Raw genomic sequence first — 20,280 nt, forward strand, 5'->3', positions numbered from 1 at the left:
GCTGCAGCGGGACATTGACAGGATGCAGAGATGGGCTGAGAGGTGGCAGATGGAGTTCAACCTGGATAAATGCGAGGTGATGCATTTGGGAAGGTCGAATTTGAAAGCTGAGTACAGGATTAAAGATAGGATTCTTGGCAGTGTGGAGGAACAGAGGGATCTTGGTGTGCAGATACATAGATCCCTTAAAATGGCCACCCAAGTGGACAGGGTTGTTAAGAAAGCACATGGTGTTTTGGCCTTCATTAACAGGGGGATTGAGTTTAAGGGTCGTGAGAACTTGTTGCAGCTCTATAAAACTTTGGTTAGACCACACTTGGAATACTGCGTCCAGTTCTGGTCGCCGTATTATAGGAAAGATGTGGATGCTTTGGAGAGGGTTCAGAGGAGGTTTACCAGGATGCTGCCTGGACTGGAGGGCTTATCTTATGAAGCAAGGTTGACTGAGCTCGGACTATTTTCATTGGAGAAAAGGAGGAGGAGAGGGGACCTAATTGAGGTATACAAGATAATGAGAGGCATAGATAGAGTTGGTAGCCAGTGACTATTTCTCAGGGCAGAAATGGCTAACACAAGGGGTCATAGTTTTAAGCTGGTTGGAGGAAAGTATAGAGGGGATGTCAGAGGTGGGTTCTTTACACAGAGAGTTGTGAGAGCATGGAATGCGTTTCCAGCAGCAGTTGTGGAAGCAAGGTCATTGGGGACATTTAAGAGACTGCTGGACATGCATATGGTCACAGAAATTTGAGGGTGCATACATGAGGATCAATTGTCGGCACAACATCGTGGGCTGAAGGGCCTGTTCTGTGCTGTACTGTTCTATGTTCTAAAAATGCTATCCCCTATTCCCATTTCCTTCGCTTCTGCTGCTTCTACTTCCAGGATGAGGCATTCCACTCCTGAACATCTCAGATGTCCTCATTTGTCAAGCACTGCAACTTCCCCAGCCCCCTGTGGTCAAGAACACCCTCGACCGTGTCTCCCACTTTTCCTGCCACTCATCCCTCACACCTCCTCTCCGCAATAACAACCAAAACAGAATTCCTCACGTACCACCCCACCAACCTCCGGATCCAACACATCATCCTCCGACACTTCCACCATCTGCAATCCGACCCCACCACCAAAGATATTTCTCCCTCCCCACCCTTATCTGCTTTCCTGAGGAACTAATCTTTCCGTGACTCCATTGTCCGCTCCACACTCCGCGCCAGGCCCCACCACCCCGGCATTTTTCCCTGCAATTGCAGGAAGTGCTACACGTGCCCCTACACTGCCCCCCCCCCCTCACCCCCATCCCAGGCCACAAGATGACATTCCACATCAAACAGATTTTCACCTGCACATCTGCCAATGTGGTATACTGCATCCACTGTACCCGTTGTGGCATCCTCTACATTGGGGAAACCAAGCAGAGGGTTGGGGACTGCTTTGCGGAACACCTATGCTTGGTTCGCCCTAAACAACTGCACCTCCCAGTCACGAACCATTTCAACTCCCCCTCCCACTTCTTGGATGACATGTCCATCCTGGGCCTCCTGCAGTGCCACAATGATGCCACCTGAAGGTTGCAGGAACAGCAACTCATATTCCGCTTGGGAACCCTGCAGCCCAATGGTATCAATGTGGTCTTCACAAGCTTCAAAATCTCCCTTCCCCCACTGCATCCCAAAACCAGCCCAGCTCGTCCCTGTCTCCCTAACCTGTCCTTCCTCCCACCTATCCCCTCCTCCCACCTCAAGCCACAACCCCATCTCCTACCTACTAACCTCATCCTGCCCCCTTGACCTGTCCGTCCTCCTGGACTGACCTATCCCCTCCCTAACTCCCCACCTACACTCACCTTTACTGGCTCCATCCCTGCCTCCTTGACCTGTCTGTCTCCTCTCTATCTATCTTCTCCTTTATCCATCTTCTATCCACCTACCCCTCTCTCCCTATTTATTTCAGAACCCCTTTCCCCTCCCCTATTTACGAAGAAGGGTCTAGGCTTGAAACGTCAGCCTTCCTGCTCCTCTGATGCTGCTTGGCCTGCTGTGTTCACCCACCTCTACACCCTGTATACCCACTTCAGATTCCTACTTATTGACTACAATTGTGCCTTCAACTCTATAATTGCAAACAAACTCATCTGTAAACTCCGAGACCCAGGTGTCAGCTCCCCTCTCTGTAGCTGGATCCTTGACTTCCTGACCCATAGACAGCAATCGGTAAGAATAAGTGACAACACCTTCTCCACCGTAATCCCTAACCCCGGTGTCCCAAAAGGCTACATATACTCAGCACCCTACTATACTCCTTATACACGCACGACTGTGTGGCCAAATTCTGCCTCAACTCCATTTACAAATTGCTGATGACACCACCGTTACAGGCCAGGTCTTAAACAACGACGAAACAGAATACAGGAAAGAGATGGAGTGCTTTGTGGCATTGTGTAAAGACAATGATCTTTCTACCTGCATCAGCAAAATGAAGGAGATGATCATTGACTTAAGGAAGCAGAATGGAGGGCACGCCCCAGTCTGCATTAATAATGCTGAGGTAGAGATGGTCAAGAGCATCAACTTCCTGGGAGGGATGATCACCAACAATCTGTCCTTGTCCATCCACATTGACACAATAGTCATGAAAGCTCAACAACATCTCTATGTCCTCAGGAGGCTATGGAAATTCAGCATGCCTACAGGGACTCTTACCGATTTTTATAGATGCACCATTGAACTGATCCTATCTGGATACATCACAGACTAGTATGACACTGTCCTTCCCTAGACCATGAGAAACTACAGGGAATTGTGAACATAGACCAGTCCATTACATAAACCAGAGGCAATCCATTGCCTCTATCTATTTTTCCGGCTGCCTTGGGAAAGCAACCAACATATTCAAAGACCCCTCCCACCCCGTTCTCCTGTCTTCCACCCTCTTCCATCGGGAAGAAGAGAAAGAAGTTTGAATACACATATAAATAGATTTTAGAACAGCTTCCTCCCTGCTGTATTCAAACTTTCGAACAGACCTTACAAATATTAATTCAGATATCTCTCCCTGCACCTTCTCTCTGCTGTAACACTATTCTGTGCTCTGTTCTGTTACCCTGATATACTTTGTATGGTATGATCTGGCTGTATAACATGCAAGACAGCAGTTTTCACTGTATCTCGGTACATGATAACAATAAATCAATCGATTTTAAGGCTCCACAAATGGAACTAATTTTTCTTAGTTACGAAGCTTCTGTAGAACACTGTGACATTCTGCTCATACCACAGATGTAACCATTTTATTTCCAATCCTATCTAGGTGTCACCTGCCTAAGCCAAACTGTGAATTACATCAGCTGTTCAACGGACCTTTACATAGGTCTAATTCAGTTGCACACTGTACTCCACACCATGTGTAATTGAGAGGATCTACAGATCTAAAAGGTTGTCTTAGTTATCTTTACACTCATCGCAGCTATGCACCCTTCATTTGGTTTAGTGTTCATTCACACATATATACGTTACCACTTTGAGCTCCTTTCAAGATGCTATGTTCCGAGTTTGAAATAGCTAGAATTTTCTTCTCTACAAGCTAGACATGGAACATTTGAATAGAAATAATAATTATTTGTTCCAGATCTCACCAGACAAGCAGAAACTACCTAAGCTCTCAAACTCGTCGTCAGTCAGTACTAAAAGTTCCATCTCATACTTATTGAGTAGAAGGATAATATAGAAACAAGGATTAATTAATACAAAAACATTAATTCTTACCACTAATTTAAAACTGTTTTACTTGGAACAAAGCAACAGCCATTGAATTATATTTTGTAGAAATACGTGCTGTTGAGCTCATTGAACTGTCACTACTGTTACCATTGTTATCACACTCCTGTACGTGCAATGAAAATGAAAATCTGAACAAGAGGTCGAAGATTTAAGATATATCTCCCCAATAGAAGAAAGACTAAATGTTATTGTTTTGATGGCAAGGCTTGTGCAATGTTGGATTATCCCTAAAATACCAATGACTTTCCTGCGGAATTCAAGATTGAAAGATGTTAGAATGGCAACTGAGAATAACTGGTGGGTAATGGAATGGTGATAATTTAGAAGTCATGTGTCCAGAAACAGTATGACTGTGAAAGCACAGTTCGGTGTTGAAAGTAATGTTTTAAGGACAGATTGCCCAAAGCCAGGGTAAGTTGGTTAGCTTGGCTCATCTGTATGGTTGAAATCACTTGGCCATAGTGTGTACCTCCTCCACTGAAGCATCTGTTACAGTATCATGGGGATGAGGGGGTGTGGGGGTTTCATGCAGCTGGTTGGAGTGGGAGCCATTGCTGCTTGTGTCCACTTAAAAGTGGGAGAGGCCGTTCCTTAGTCTCCCAGGGTCAGGATATCCTCCCCTTATTAAACTGGATGATGGAAGGGGCTGATGAGGGAATCCCAGCCGAGAGCAGCACGCCTGTTAAGATCACCAATTGAAAACCTTTATCCTTGAGCCCATCACAATTTCAAGGTTAAAACAGCACCTTTGGAAGTGGGCCAAGTGAAACTGGGCAGGTTTGTCAGAGTCCTCCTGGGGGGGAGGGGGCATAACAGGGTTACTTGTTTTGGGGAGGGGGGATGGGGGCGGGGTCTGTAGTTGGACGAGTCCGCTCAGTATGAGGTGCTCTCATGGTAAGGGGGCAGTGGTACCACTGGTTCCTGCCCTTGCCTGAGATGCCATCTCGCTGCTCCTGTGCCTTACCCCACACACCGTCCCCACTCTACTTTCACTCACTTATGACCTGGGTTTTGTCTGCAGGACTGGACCCCAGTTGGGTACAGTGCCACAAACAGCCACCAATAACGAGCACTGGTAACGTGAGAAGCTGGCAGGCTTTGATTGGTCAACAATTTTTGGTGTTTGGGACATCCCCTGCCAAGAACTCATGTTGCAAGAAAGGCCTGACAGTAACCAATCGAATTCCATAAGACTAACCCCACCAGACAAGCAGAGGTTCCACACTGGTTCTCTGATGACTGGACAAGACCCCCATCAGTTTGCTTAAATCCCAGCCAGTATCAATTCAATCTTTTTAATAAAATATCAACTATTGACTTTGTGTTGAAATGATAGAACTGCGGCCTATTGTCTATATTACAGCACAAGTCACATTTCTAACAAGTTGTTTTTTGTAGCTCATTGGAAGTAATCCCTCTGCTACATGAGGCTGCTGTTGTGGTTTCTGGGTTTTCAATGTTTCCATAGACATTTTGCTCCTTCTTACATTTTTGGTTTCCTTTTACAATTTGTCATCATCTAGTGACTTGGGCAAAATTTAAATTTTCTTGCTATTTTATACTATACTTTTTTTACTATCAAAGCGATTGTCCAAATTTAGGTATGTCCAGCAGCAAGCATTTTGTAAATTTATAATAAAGAGGGTTATTTGTTACTCACAATTGTCATGAATGTTAAAAAACTTTCATTTACTTGAATCACACACACAATCACGTGCAAATACTAGCTATAGATGAATGATCACAATGTGTTTGTGTCAGCCTCTTTTGTTGCAGGCCTGTGGTCTATTTGATGTGTTAATGATTGACTGGACTGAAAGCCTTGAAAAGCAGAGAATTCCCAGTTGAGTTTCAGATTCCTTGTAGTTGCATTGGTCAGTTCCTGGGTGAACTTGAAGGCTGAACAGGCTGTTGGGTTCTCCTGCTTTTCAAGATATTGATGGTTCTGAATCCGGCAGCTTTACTGATTTACAGCTGGTCCAACAGCCTTTCTGATGGACTCTGAAGAAACTCTGTCTCTGCAAGTCAGCTTTTGCTTTTTTCCAATCTGGGAGAGAATACATGGCTGTGCGCATGATGTGATTTGTTTAAATTCAAAGCCGTTCATTCAAGATCTATTGATGGAACATCCCGTATTGTTGTTTGACACTTTGAAAGTCTCTCATCCAGCCCAGTTTGGATGACTATCATAATACAAGGAAAGGTCAATTCAATCAATTTTATGTTCATCCAACACACTTTGAATGTCAATATTTCTTGTGTCCATGGTTTAACAGAAAGGTAAGTCAGCTGAAAGCTGCAGGCGTTTTTGTTACTGGCCCATTCGTTAACAAAGAGATCTTTGAATTCCTCAACTGGATGCCTATGTCCAGCTCACGATAACAAAGGGCACATAGTAGGATTTGCAGTGGCAATTTGTGGATTTGTTCACAATGTTTAAATATTGTCAGATTATTCATGATATACTGGAGTCTGACTCAAATTGCTCATATCAAGTTACTTGGTTTTCCTTCTAAGATGCTGCGTGGTATTTATTGTAAATATCATTTTTTAAAAACTTCCCTGTATTTTCTGTTGTGGACTGAAATAGAAAAAAAAATGATGGTTTTAAAACTAAGTATTAAGAAAGGGATTGCTACATTTTTTAAAAGTCATTTACAGAATCTCCTTGGAAGTGGTGTCTGCCCACCAACAATTACACATTTGGCTCCAGAATAGCTGAACAGCTTGTGAGCGTGAACAATATTGCCTTAAGCCTTTCAACTTCTAAAAGCAAAGGTGGTGTATCTGCGTAGAAGCCTAAAAAAGCCCTCCCTCACCAGTTGCTATTAATAGTGATATTTAATCAGTAGTTAAACATCTGTACCAGTTGTCTCCTGTAAACGAGTGAAAAATAACCTGGAGGAAAAAGATTGAAGAACCTCAAGTCTTGGCCAACAAAAAAAGCAAGTCAGCAAACCCTGTTGTCAAGCTGCCTTCCTGGCTTATTGTTTCCACCCATTGGGGGAGTTTTATAAAGGGGTTTGAGTTTTAACAAGTGGATTTGCATGTCAGTCAGTGGTTCATTGTTCTTTTCTTGTAGTTAGAATCCAATATATTTGGAATGGAAAGTAATTCTTCTTAAGTACAGAAGCCTAGTCCATGTTTTCCGTTTACCTGGGTCGAAACAGGTGATTTTTTTTCAACATCATTCACAGGATGAGGGCGTCGCTGGCTGGGCAACATTTCTTGCCAATCCCTAATTGCCCAGAGGATGGTCAAGGAAGCAACATTGGGAAACCAAAACAGAAATTGCTGGGGAAACTGTTCTGAAAAAGGGTCACCAAGCTTGAAACGTTGACTTTGGCTTCCCTCTCCATTGATGCTGCCAGACCTGCTGAGTTTCTCCTGCAGTTTCAGTCTTTGTTTCAGATTTCCAGTATCTGCAGTACTTTATTTTATTTAAGAATATTGGGGAAATGTTCGGAGTTTGCTAAAACCTTTGACTTTTTGTCACATGTCCAGGAATAGCGGGGCTAGATATGCACATAGCACCCCAGAAAGACATGACATTATTTGTGGAATGCTGATATAGTTCAGGGTTATAGCATTACTTTGTATGTGTTATAGGCCTTGATTTGAACAGCAATACTTCCTCGATGATTGTGTTTCCTTTTCATAATTCTTGTGAATATTTTTATGCAGTGGGCCTTTTCCAACAATGTTTTCCAATTTTTGAAGAAACAGTTGAACACTCAAGGCTTTCAGAAAAGCCTGGCCCTGTGTGAGCACTTGCAGTCGGTCAGACAAAAGAACTTTGAATATGATTTCACGCCCAATTTCCAGTTGTTTCCCACCCTTATATTGCAGAATTGGAAGATCTGTTCTTTCCTTGTCAATTTGCCAATTTCACATCATTGACAGTTTGCCACTGTCTCAGTGTTGGTGCATTGAAATAACGTTGGAGGGTCGCCAACTTTGTCTCTAAAAACTAATCAATCTCAGGAAGGGGCCTTGGGAAATCAATATCTCTGCAAAATGTATTTTTGTAAAATATAATATTTAAATTGCCAAGTTCTGAAAATAATTTCTCGATGCTTAGTAGCAATTTTATTTTTTAAAAATTGTCATACTACATGCAAAAGTGACAACTGTCCAACTGGTTTGTTTTTGTGCATTTATGGTTGTCTGAAACAGTGGTATAATAGTGCACAGGACGTACTTCCCTTTGAGCTGTCTGTGGGCTTGTAGGCCAAACTTCCATTCACATGACAAACTCAGTCTGACACACAACATGAAGTTGTCTAATTATTAAACTGCTGTGTTAATGATGTTGCCTTGTGTGGGTAGCACTGAAAAACTGTTCTAAATGTTTACCTTGTGTGAATTACATTGCCTTTTCTGTGATTATGATTAAAAACAATGTGGCGTATTCCGAATACATTTGGCAAGAGCACAATCAGGCCTGTGTTTGACTCCTATGAAGCAACTTATGTACAAGTCACTGTGCATAATCAAAGACATTTTAACATGACCAGTAGGAAGATTTGTTAAATCACATTTTCTTTTCATTCCAGACTACAGCGTCACTGTTTGAGCTTGTGTGAGTTTTGAGCCTGAGAACCACAACTTCATAGGTAAGATCTGCAGTACTTCATACAACCATTAAGTTTTTCAAAATGATTCAGCAAACCATTAAGCTAGGTGAATCATGCAGGATTATAGATCCCATTCAGTCATTCTTAGGGTCACCTTGACATTTTGATGTTAGAGATGTGTCTGATAATGGTTCATTGATTTCTGACATACCATAACCAATTTAAGCTTGTTGAGCACAATTTACCTACTTTATAGAAATTTGAGAAGCATATACTTGTGCAGGCAGAACTACCTCATAGAAAGAATTCAAGATCCCTGCCAATGGCTGCACAGATAAAGGCATATAGCATAACAGCTTATGCAAGCCAGCAAAGTCCAAGCTTCAACTCCCAGTCAGTATTAAGCAGATCCAAATTGGGTGTCACAGCTGGCTGCAGTATTTCAGCCTTAGAAAAGGCTAAGAACAAGTGCCAAGGTTTCTGCTTCTGACTTGTATCCTGTTAGCTCATCCCACTGGAAAATGGTGCCTGAATAGATGTCCGGACCGGCTAGGTTTGGCTGTGAATCTCTCCATGGCCAAATAGCCAATCTGAATTCAATGTTCAGACACCAACAAATTGTCAGAGTAGTGGAATACAGTTGCCATAGCTCGGCAATATTTACCGTCTTCAAGAGAAAAGGTATGAAGGGGTGTGGAAAATAAAATAAGTAAAACAATTAATGCAGCTAAAATAATACTGCTGCATCTGAAAAGAGATGAGGAGGCTACAAGTAGTGGTCTTCAGGAAATAGAACAAGTTGAATCTTGATTTGAGAGGGTGCATTTGAAAGTCAACTTGCAAATTATTGATGAAGGTTTCTTTATCCATGTGCAATCATAGACACAATTACCAGCTATTGTCACAAGTGATTTGTTTTAATTTGGAGATCTTTTGTGCAGTGCAGCAGAATTGAAGCAGCATGTGCAATTGTAGAAATTTGCAGACGTTGCACCGCTGCCAAATCCCTTTCCCTAATCAGAAGCAATTATGAGAAACTGTGACAGTGAATCTCTGTCTCTTACCTAAGACTGGTGGCCCATTTATCCAATTCAGATTCTCCATTAACACTGATAAATGGAGAGAGAGAGGAGACACGTTATTATAGACATGCGGAACTCATGCAGTGCAGTAGAAGTAGTTGGTGACTAACTTTAAATTTTTTTTGGCCGGAGTGAAGTTGGTCCCAGAAAGCATGATTAATACTCAGGAGGCAATGGAGAGCACAAGTGACATTCAATTCAAACTCTTGTACTGTTGGCGGAAAAGGTACACAGCAAAAGATTCTGAGTAAGATAATGGGCTGTCGTATGAGCTGGATGGTTTACCAATCAAGTTGTATTGACCAGTGGGCAGAACTTAGATAAACAATTATAAGAAGCGATGGAATTCTGAAAGCACATGGCCTATTATGCGAAACCTGAACAAGCTATTCCTCAATCTCTACATTTCTAACCCTCACTGTTGCTTTTGTTTGAAGATTTGCATATATTGACATGGTGTAGAAAAGCATTTCAATTAGAGCATTGTTAAGTAGAATGTTTGAGAAATTTTCTCAATGCATTATTGAACCAAAGTCCTTTAAAAGAAATCTTTGAGTTGTAACAACATGCTTGTGTCGAACAGCAATCTGTGCAGCATTTTAAAAAGTAAAGGATTTGAACTCATCGTTTCACTTCTGGGGCCTGGGCTTAAGTCCAATGTTGGCTTACAGCATGAAAATCTTCTTTTTCTGTGCTGACTGTAAGACACCCAAGTAAAACGATTATCAATCCAATTCTTTTTGGCACAAGTACACAGCATTGAATTGTACAGAGTTCAGCATCAGATCTAATGATCTCAATCAAGGACTGGGATATATAATACTCTGCAGTTAGGCATGATCTTCTGATCTTCCAAAGGAAACTTTACTCCAGCTTTTACCTGTCCAGCATTCTCAAGATTGAAATTGTTAATGGAATGTGAACATTACTGTTGGAGATGTAGGAGGACAATCACTGAATAATTTCATATGATCTTTTTCTACTGTTTACCCAATTAAAAAATATGAACTAATGCCAGCCTTAAAATAGCAAGATTGGTGGAAGTTGTACAAATTGCACTATTCAGCTCCACATATGGCAAACTATAAATGCAAGGTTTGAATGTCCAGGATGAAAAATAATTCCAACTCACTGCATCGATAGCCAAGACTTTTTGCTGTCTGTGAAAGAGAAACATTTCCCTTTGGAGAATGAAGGATTAAGAAAAAACAAACAAATGATATAATCGGGTCATAATTTTGTTCAGACATACGGCATGAGACCTGGGCTCTCTTTCTGGGTAAATCATTTGGATCACCTTCATTCTGCAGATGTTGTGCACTTTCTTCCCCTGACCACCACGTTCCCTACACCTCAGTCTGTGGTCTTGCCAGCTTCCGTCAGTAGTAGAACGTGGCCCTTCCTTCAATGTCCAAAAAAAAGTGCATTGAACAGATTGGTGGATCCATGCTGTTAACAATATTGCAACTAAAACGCTTTGGTTCAGGAGCCTAGCTCTCTTAATGGTTGCCATCTGCTTACCACATATTTAAAAAACTGTAGAGCTTTGTGTTAGGACACAGCAACCCATTCTGTGCTACATGTAGACCAAAGGATTAACCACAACAGCACCAAGTAAGGAGCAATATCGTAATGCCAGCACAAGGAAGAGAATGAGAGAAATCCGATAGCACTCCGAACCCATGCTTCATCATTCTGTGTCCAGTTAAAAGCCTGTAAATAAAAGATAAGTTTTAAGAGGATCTCTGTATACAGCCAGCTCACTTCCTTGAATAAGGCACACCTAGATCTTCCAAAATGACTCATGACTTCAATATGCAGCGAAAACCAACAGCAGTTCTGATACCAGATACACGGGTATGCCGATGATACCCAGCTGTACCTGCTCAGGATCTCTGCCATCCCTTCCACTGTAGCACGACATCCAGAATGTTTCCAAACGTGGCATAATTTCTGACTAATAATGAACTTCTGACAACAAGACTGTCACATTCTGTTTCAACCCCAGCTCAGCTGTTTGCTGAAACCCTTGACCATGTCATTGTTACATATAGATTTGATTGACTATTGCATTGCATGTTTTGCTGGCCTCACCTCTCTCCTCCTTCATAAATTTGAACTCTTGCAAATCTCAGCAACCTGTAACACCCTCACCAAACCTTGTTAATACATTATTGTATATCCACTGGTTGCCGATCCAGCAACGCTGCCTTTTAAAATTCTCATCCTTGGTTTCAGATCTCTCCATGGTCTTGCCCTCTCTATATCTCTATAATTTCCTCCAGCCCCTCCACTTGTCCAGGATTTCTACACACCAATTCTGATCTCTTGTGCATTCCCAATTTTATTTGCTTCCCTGTTAATGGCCAAGCCTTCAGCAGCCTAAGTCCGAAGCTCTGAATGGACCTCTCAAATTTTAAGTTTAATGTTGACCTTGCTTTCTGTGCACCTTCTCTGCAGCTGTATTCCTCGATCTGTTCTATTACCCTTATGTACTTTGTATTGTGTGATCTACTTTTACTGCATGCAAAACAAAACTTTCCACTGTATCTAAGTACACATGACAATATTAAATTAAATCAAACCAAATCTAAACTCTGGAATTCCCTCCCTAAACACTTCCATCTCTGCCTTTCTGTGCTCCTTTAAAATCTTTGTCCGAGTTTTTGGTCACCTTTCTTGATATCTCCTTGTTTGGATTGGTGCTTTATAACAACCGTGGGATAGTCTACTACCTTAAAGGTGTGATATTAAAGGCACTAGATAAATGCATGTTGTTGTTGTTATTGACTAGCAGAGGGATGCTCCATATGTTAGAAACATGTTTGAAAATTAGGGATTTTCTTTCTTGCAGATGCCCCCTGCCTACAATTTCACTTGTAACTTATAACAGGCAGTAACACATTTAATTTCATGAGTACTCAGTCCAGTCTAAACAAGAGCATTTAGTTGCAATATTTCAGAAAAGCTAATTTTTCAAACACAACTTGCTGAACTAATTAATCCCATTAAATACTAGTACTCTGACTATATATTGTTATATAGAATAATTAGCTATTACTTCTGAACTGGTATTGCTCAGATGTTTGAAATTCTTATGCCTTCTTGTGCAAGCCGGTATTTTCAATCTGTTTGGCTCAAGGAGATAGTGCCAAGTTCTTGGGATGTGTATATAAATGCAAGTTCTCATTTTGTGGTGCATCAGAGGCTATTGCCAAATTACGATAAGCACTGTCGAAATGGCAAGGTGCAAATTCATCATGGGGCGCTAAATGCCAACAACAACTTGCAATTATAAGGCCATTAAATAAAGGAACTGGAATAGGCCATTCAGCCTGCTCTGCTATTCAATGAGATCATGGCTGATCAGATAATCCTCAACCCCACTTTCCTGCCTTATCTCCATAACCCATAGATTCCCTTACTTGGCTCCCTCATCCTTGAATATGCTTAATAACCCAGCATCAACAACCTTCTGTGGTAAAGGATTCCATAGATTTAATGCCCTCTAAGAGAAGGAATTCCATTTCATTTCAGTCTTAAATGTGCAACCCTTTGTTCTGGATTAAGTCCTCTGGCTTTAGACTCTCCCACAGGGAGACAGCATTTTCACAGCTACCCTGTTAAGTGCCCCAACAATAATGTTTCAATAAAGTGACATCTCATTCTTCTAAACTCCGAGGAGTACGGGACCAAATTACTCAACCTCTACACATAAGACACACTTGGTATCAGCCTGGTGAACCTTCCCTGGACTGCCCCCAGTTATGCTTTTAACATTGACGTAGCATCCAAATGGGCATAAGAAAGGATGCCAAACTGAAGGAGGAAGTACATGCCTGAACTTTATGGCTCACACTGAATTCATGTCACAAAGGCTAAAGCAAAAGACAACTCAACTTTGGGGACTAGCTGAATACAGAGGCACACAGGTTGTTGACTTGCTTGCCAGGCTGGCTTGTTCTTGTTCAGACTATAGTATAAATTCCAAGTGGAGTAGAATAACATTGCTTTGCTGGAGGCCCCACTGATGATGTCACTGAGCATGGGGATGAAACGTCTGAACAAGAACAAGCCAGCTCAGTGAGCAAGTCAACAACCTCATTCACAACCCGAGCTACAGATTTTTGCTAAAACTTTAAATGAAGGGGCATATTCCCTGAGGTTGCTAACTTAGTTTCCACTGCTGGAGAGTCTCCCAACTGGTTCTGGACCAAACACTAGGCTGGCATTCTCATAGGAGCATAGAAGATAGGAGCAGCCTACCTCATGGGTGATGATCAAGCTCAATACCTCCCCTCCCAGCTCCCCCCGACCCCTGATATCCCCAGTCCCTTTAGCCACCATAGCTGTATCTACCGCCTTCTTGGAAACACAATGTTTTTGCCTGAACTACTTTTGGCGGTGATGGATTCCAAAGAATGACAAATTTCTGGGTGAAGAAATTTCTCCTCATCTCATAGAATTATACAGCACAGAAATGGACCCTTCAGTCCAACTTGGCTATGCTAACCAGATATCCTAAATTAATCTAGTTCTATTTGCCAGAATTTGGCCCATAGCTCTCTAAACCCTTCTTATTCATATACCCATCAAGATGCCTTTTAAATGTTGTGTTTGTATCAGCCTCCTAAAAGGTTCGCCCCATTATTCTTTAAGTATGACCCCTGATTCTGGACTCCCTCACCATTGAGAACATCCTTCATGCAGCTAACCTGTTTAGTCTTCTTAGAATTTAATGGGTTTCTATGAGATCCTACCTCGTTCTTCTAACATACACTGAACACCATCCTAACTGACTCAACCTCTCCTCAGACTTCAGCCCTGCAGTCCCAGGAACCTGCAGCATCCACAGAGCCACTGTCAATGGTGGCCAATGCTGAGGCTGCAGCTGGGAGCAGAGACACATCAGTAAATGAGTGTGAGGTGGGGTCTGAGAATGCCGGCGCCAGAGGGCCGCTTCTGATGGAAATGGAGCAGTTTCTTTATTTTAAAGGAAATGGCCAAAAACAAAGCCCAAGCCTGCCCTGAAAAATACATAGGATCTGTCTAGATTGCACTTGCTATTTAATGCAGGGTAATTACTCACAGTCTGTTACCTGTATTTACCACATGCTGGCCAATAGGAATAGGTTGTACACGTGTCATAGATTGTATTCTAATGCCGTATTGTCAAATTTATTGTTTGTTCAAAACTGTGGAGTCCATTGGCTTTATTCTGTTAGTAAATCCCTTGGATCTCATGCATTGTCTCATTTTAAACATAAATATTCGTGATCTTTAGCCAGTTTGTAAGTTGGAGGCCTGGTTCCAGATGGTCTGAGGGAGTAAGAGCCAGTGTTGGTCAACAAGGAAGGCAGTAATGGGTGCGCAGGACCTGATGCAGAATAAGTTACAGGCTCCAGAGTTTTAAGTGAGCTGACATTTTCCAAGGATGTGATGCTGTTCAATAAAATCATGGAGTAATTGAATCTGGGAACAGTGTGGGTTTTAGTGGTAAATGAACTGTGGTGATACAGAAACAGGCAATGTAAAAGTTCCTGTTTTTTATGATGGAGTCAGTGTCAGTTTTGAAGTTCAGTTTGGGGCCATAAAGGACACAGGCTTCGATCAGCCTGGTTCAGCTTGGGTGAATGGCCAGGAGGAGAATGGAATGGGCAAAGCTAAGTTTATTCAAAAGGCTGAAGCTGATGGCTTTGGCTTTCCCACTCCCTGAAGACTGGCTCCAGTTTTATCCGCCATCAACTGTCTACTTAGCATCACTGGCATCGCCTGCCAACAAGTTGGAAAAGGAATTTGGTGCAGCCACAGCATGCTGGAGCAGGAAGTTGATGCTTCTGACAATATTTTTTGTGCGTTGTAGTTGCTGCCTCTCAGTGAACGTCATGTTCACCCCCGGCTGCCCTACTTACAGCTTTAGGCACCCCTCCTGTCATTTCCCAGGGTATTACTTCACTCGAAATAGGTCAGCAGGTGGAGCAGCATAAACTCAAAGGTTGGGAGCCTGACGGTAGTCAAGAGCAGCAGTGAGTGGAAGGCAAGTGAGGTTGATTAGCAAAACAGCAAGGGGTTCAAGTGGGGCAACAATTGCCAGGCAACTTTGTTCTTTGCTGCAGGTGGTTTACCGGCCGGTTGATAGCGTTGAAGTCAAAGATAGTGCAACTGCACGGACAGCGAATGGACTCCCTGCAACAGTAGTGACAACGAACACAGTCTCGCAACATTAAACACGGCATAACCTCCAACCCCCGCCTCTGTCTGGTGATCATTCAGCTGAGGCATAACCTTGCAGAAGTCTTCAATAATGCCAGCAGTGAAGGTCTACACCCTGCTTTTGCTTGTCAGACATTATCACCCAAACTCTGCCCTCTTTTACACCAAATGGTCAGCAAAACTAGTCATCTGAATTGGGCCACTGTTGCTGACAGCAGCATTATACCATTTTTAAACAAATGGCAATTTGACAGATCTTGTGTGAGTTATTACCTAAGCCTTTCTTTACCCCCAACAGGTATTAGATTCACTGGTGCATTGCATCTGTCGTCATTCCAGTTCTTTCCAGCTCCACCTTGTTCTTTTGCCTTTTTCATTCACTGTTAGAAGACACAGTCCCCACTGCAGTGCCATTGATTCAATCTAGCTGTCTTTGTACTGAATGCTGCTCTGCATCTTGTGCATCTGTGAATGTGCTGAAATAGATTTTAGGTAACTGGTAGAAGAATTCGCTTGCTTTCCTTAGGAAGGGGATTGGAGAAGCATGGAATACCAAAAGCATCAGGAAGAAAGACTTTAATTGCCAGCCTATAAAGATTGCTAGCAAGCTTCAGAATAAATCTCCCACCTGTAGCAAATAGATCCCTCCAACAATGCAGTGTTCAGGTTAAGTCATGTCAGCCCAACCCTAACATAAGATTTGGTACTTAGGAGCAAGAGGTTGCAAGTATTCATAAATGTTCTGAATGTAGTTTGCGAGTTCATTTTTATGACTACCAAAATAGTCCATTTGAAATTAAAAATAAAGACGTGTTTTCCCCTATTTGTTCCAGTCATCGCATCTAACTGCATTGCATTGTTCAACATGACACGGCTTGAGTCAGCAAGATATGGTCACATTCCCCACTTCCAGTTTGAAATGAGGGGAAGTGTCCTTTGGAATACTGATAACACTAGAAAGTAAAGAAAAGCTGAAAACACAACATTGCCAATTCAGACCCTTGTATTGTTTGCACCAAAATAATTAAGTAGTTCACCTAATAAAAGGAGTGACATTATTCTCCCTGACTGGATTTCTCATTATTTGCCTATCCCTTCACACTCCATTTCAGCTTTTATGTTCCATTCGTATCCAAAACTTCTTTAGGTTTCTTTAGTGCCAGTGCATCCATGAATGAGAATGTGATGAATAGCCACATGAATTAGGTCTTCACTTTCTAATGAAGTTCATCTAAATTTCATTTTGTAATTTTGCTGGTGTAAAGCATCTGACACCAGATGGCAGATGTATTTTTCTCACCACAATTCTACCCTACCCATAATGGTAAAAGATTTATAAATACAGAAAGCATTTGTTAACATGGATTTCTTTGAAAGGATTAACCCTTAAGGCACTAGTGATTTCCAGCAAGTTCCCAGTTGGATAATTGATGAGAGTTCTCAAGGAAATTACACTAACATTTTGAAAGGATCGCTTTAGTTTTTGACAAAGGAGATCTTATCCAGAGCATGTGTTATGTCTGTGTCTTTGTTCCTCTCCAGGTTTTGCATAGCTTAAAAAAATGTCAAATTGAGCTGTTTTCTACCCTTGAAAGTTTCTGTATTTCCGTAATGCACTTAGAAAAGCTTTGTCTTTATTGTCTTGCTGGAAAGCTGCATCAATCTACAGGTGATTGGATTGATTTTTAAAAAATCTCACGTGATAAAACCTGATAAAAGTACGCTTGAATTTAACGTTTCCTTTTAAAAAGAAATATCATATTGAAGGATTTGAGATAGTGAGCAATGTTTTCTCTTAATAAGGTACTGGCTTTTGCTCTTCGCTCCTGATTACTGTCTCTGCAATTGAGATTGAAATACTAAGGATTTCAAACCTCTTCTTTAATGGTGACCCTTCCATCTAATGGAAAGAGAAAGACTTGGGCTGTGAAGAGACATTATTTGCATTCTTTTTGCATTTTCCCTTTTTTAAGTCTGTCTGCAGATCTTTTCACAGAGGTTGCAGTGTTAAACTACAGACCCTACATTCATTTGTGCATTCGCATTAAGCATTTATTTGCAGAGTCTTTCACATTCATTCCAAATAAATCTTCAAATCACACATTGCGATGCAGTCCATTGCCACAGGTACAAGTAGTTATTACACCAGAAGTAGAAGCCAAGTCTGTTGTAAATTATTACCTTCATTACCAAAATTGCCTGCCTTCCCATCAATATCTCCAGCCAAAACCTATCACTGAGTACACCAGAGACATACCCTAATGAAAGGCAGGTTCCTGAACAGTGTAAAGGAGATCATTATTCCTGACAAGTTCTTAGTGGAATTTAAACAAGAAATACTCAACCCAGATGACTTTCTTGTACAGTTTTAATTACTGAAGTCCATTGCTTTCAAGACATAAATCAAAACTTCAGATGACTACTTTGTTTTTAAAAAAGCGTAATGGCAATGAAGGATCATGTTAAAGGTCCCTGATCTTAACAGATTCTAATGAATGGTTGCCAATTTAGTTAGAACCTGCTGGGTAATGGGGCACTGCAACCATGTAAATACAAAAAAGCGCCATTAATGAAATGCATTGGTCTGTGAATTATTATTTAAATTCTCCAAGGAGGAAATAGGACGTGACAGAAATATGTACTCATTATGTCAGGGTTTCAGTTCCTCCATTCTGATAGTGGTTGCAAATATTAGTGTGCATGGAAAAATATTTTTCTTAGTTCCATATTTTGAACTAACATTGAAACTTTCCTAATAAATATGTATTAGACTATTTCTGTTGTCGCTTCAAGCATTTTACAGCAGCTTGATGACAAAAGGCTTTGCAAGTCTTCAGCACAAAAATGATAAAAACAATGACAGAGTAAATGCAATATCATTTATTAAAGGTATATTTATGCATTTGTGGGTGTGGTCAGTTTAATAAAACAGCTGTTGTATGTAGATGAGTAAATACAAAGAGGAAAAGTGTGAAGAGTTAATCAATCGTTGATGCATTTGGTGCGATAGATTTAAGTATGGTCCTAACTTTAAACAGTCTCTAAAACTGTAATTAGCTTTGACACTGAAAAGTTATAGAACTGTGAATGTGAATAGGATCTGAGAATAGCTGAGTGCATTCTTTTAATCAGGATGTACCTGTTTCATTGCATTATCTTGGAAATATTCCATGAAAGACAGCACTCCATGAGCGCACTCCTGGACTTCATGTGACATGCTAGTTGCATAATGCATGTAGTGTGACTTTAATTTGACACCAATTTTCTCACCTCCCCATCTCTCTTGAGAAGATTGACTCCTTGTTGGGGTATGTTTCCATGGACACTAATGTGTTGCCCAAGTGCTAATTATTTACGTGTGATTCCTGACAGAAAGGACAAGGGCTATTTGTCTCTGGACTGGTTCATCTTATCTCTCTCTCTCTCACACACACAGTCCCTCTCTGTCTCACACACACTCTCTCTGTCTCTCACACAGTCTCTCTCTCTCTCTCTCTCTCTCACACACACACAGTCTCTCTCTCTCTCTCTCACGCTGACACACACACACACACACACACACACACACACACACACACACACACACACACACACACACACACACACACACACACAGTCTCTCTCTCTCGCACGCGCACACACACACACATCAGTCAGACCAGGTTACTGGATGGTGATCACTTGACTTGGAAAGATATCGGTGTTTCTTCACTGTTGCTGGGTCAGCATCCTGATATTCTGTCCCTGAGGGCACCATAGGGCAAACCACAGTAGGCAGTCTGCAGTGGTTCAATTGGAAGATCCACCATCTTCTCAAGGGCATCTAGAGATGGACAACAAATGCTGGTCAGCCAGCGATGCCCACAGCCCACAAAATGAATTTTAAAAACCCTCTTTAACCCAGGATGTAACTCATGAGATCATTGACAACACTGTTAGCTTGCCAACCGGGATCAACAAGCTGAGGCTTCAAACCTGGCACACTCCAGACCAGACGCCAACTCATGGATTTGTGATCAGTGCCCCAGTGTGTTTCTGGATCTCTACCTGATGCCAGATGCCATTGTTACCAGTTACAGCATTTAGTGGTCAGGGAATATGCTCGTCATCCAATAATGGATGATAGGTGGGTTCCCAAGGCTGGATGGTCAACACAAGGCTGCCCAGCCCCAAGGGATTGAAAGCTTCCCTGCCAGAGATGGGCTCTGCCAATCGCATGTAAGATCAAGAGGCGGCACTCAAAAATGGAAGTGCTTTTAGAAAGACTTCATCTCTGGGTCACATTTCAGCTGGCACTGACTTGTGGGTTGAGAAACTGTGAGCTCCCTCACATAATCCCGGAGATGAGAATGTACAGCAAACCAGCACTACAGCCCGATCCTCCACATGTCCTGGCCATTTAGAAATTTAGCCCTGCTATCTGCAGCTGAACCACCTGGACGGAGGGAAAGACATGTTGGCAGGAGCCCCCTATATGATCTTTTGAAAGAAATCAATTCCATTTTTTATAGAAAATACATTTTATCCTAAAACGCTATGTAAAGTGATGTATAGGTAGAATTCGGCAGCTCACTGCCACCTTTTCAAGGACACCTAGGGATGGGCAATAAATGCTAGCCCAGCCGGAGACAC

The 20,280-nt window shown here is 41.9% G+C and overlaps 1 protein-coding gene across 3 annotated transcripts in view; it reads left to right on the forward strand.

Moving 5' to 3' along the window:
* The window catches only part of sema6dl (sema domain, transmembrane domain (TM), and cytoplasmic domain, (semaphorin) 6D, like), a 319,189-nt gene that overhangs the window by 75,577 nt on the left and 223,332 nt on the right, over positions 1 to 20,280 (forward strand). For all 3 annotated transcript variants that reach the window (XM_059639301.1, XM_048562581.2, XM_048562582.2), the window contains exon 2: positions 8,333 to 8,392. The gene's annotated coding sequence lies outside the window, so the exon portion shown is untranslated. The remainder of the gene's footprint in view (positions 1 to 8,332; positions 8,393 to 20,280) is intronic.

Source organism: Stegostoma tigrinum, chromosome 33, assembly GCF_030684315.1.
Source record: "Stegostoma tigrinum isolate sSteTig4 chromosome 33, sSteTig4.hap1, whole genome shotgun sequence".
Taxonomy (NCBI): Eukaryota; Metazoa; Chordata; class Chondrichthyes; order Orectolobiformes; family Stegostomatidae; genus Stegostoma; species Stegostoma tigrinum.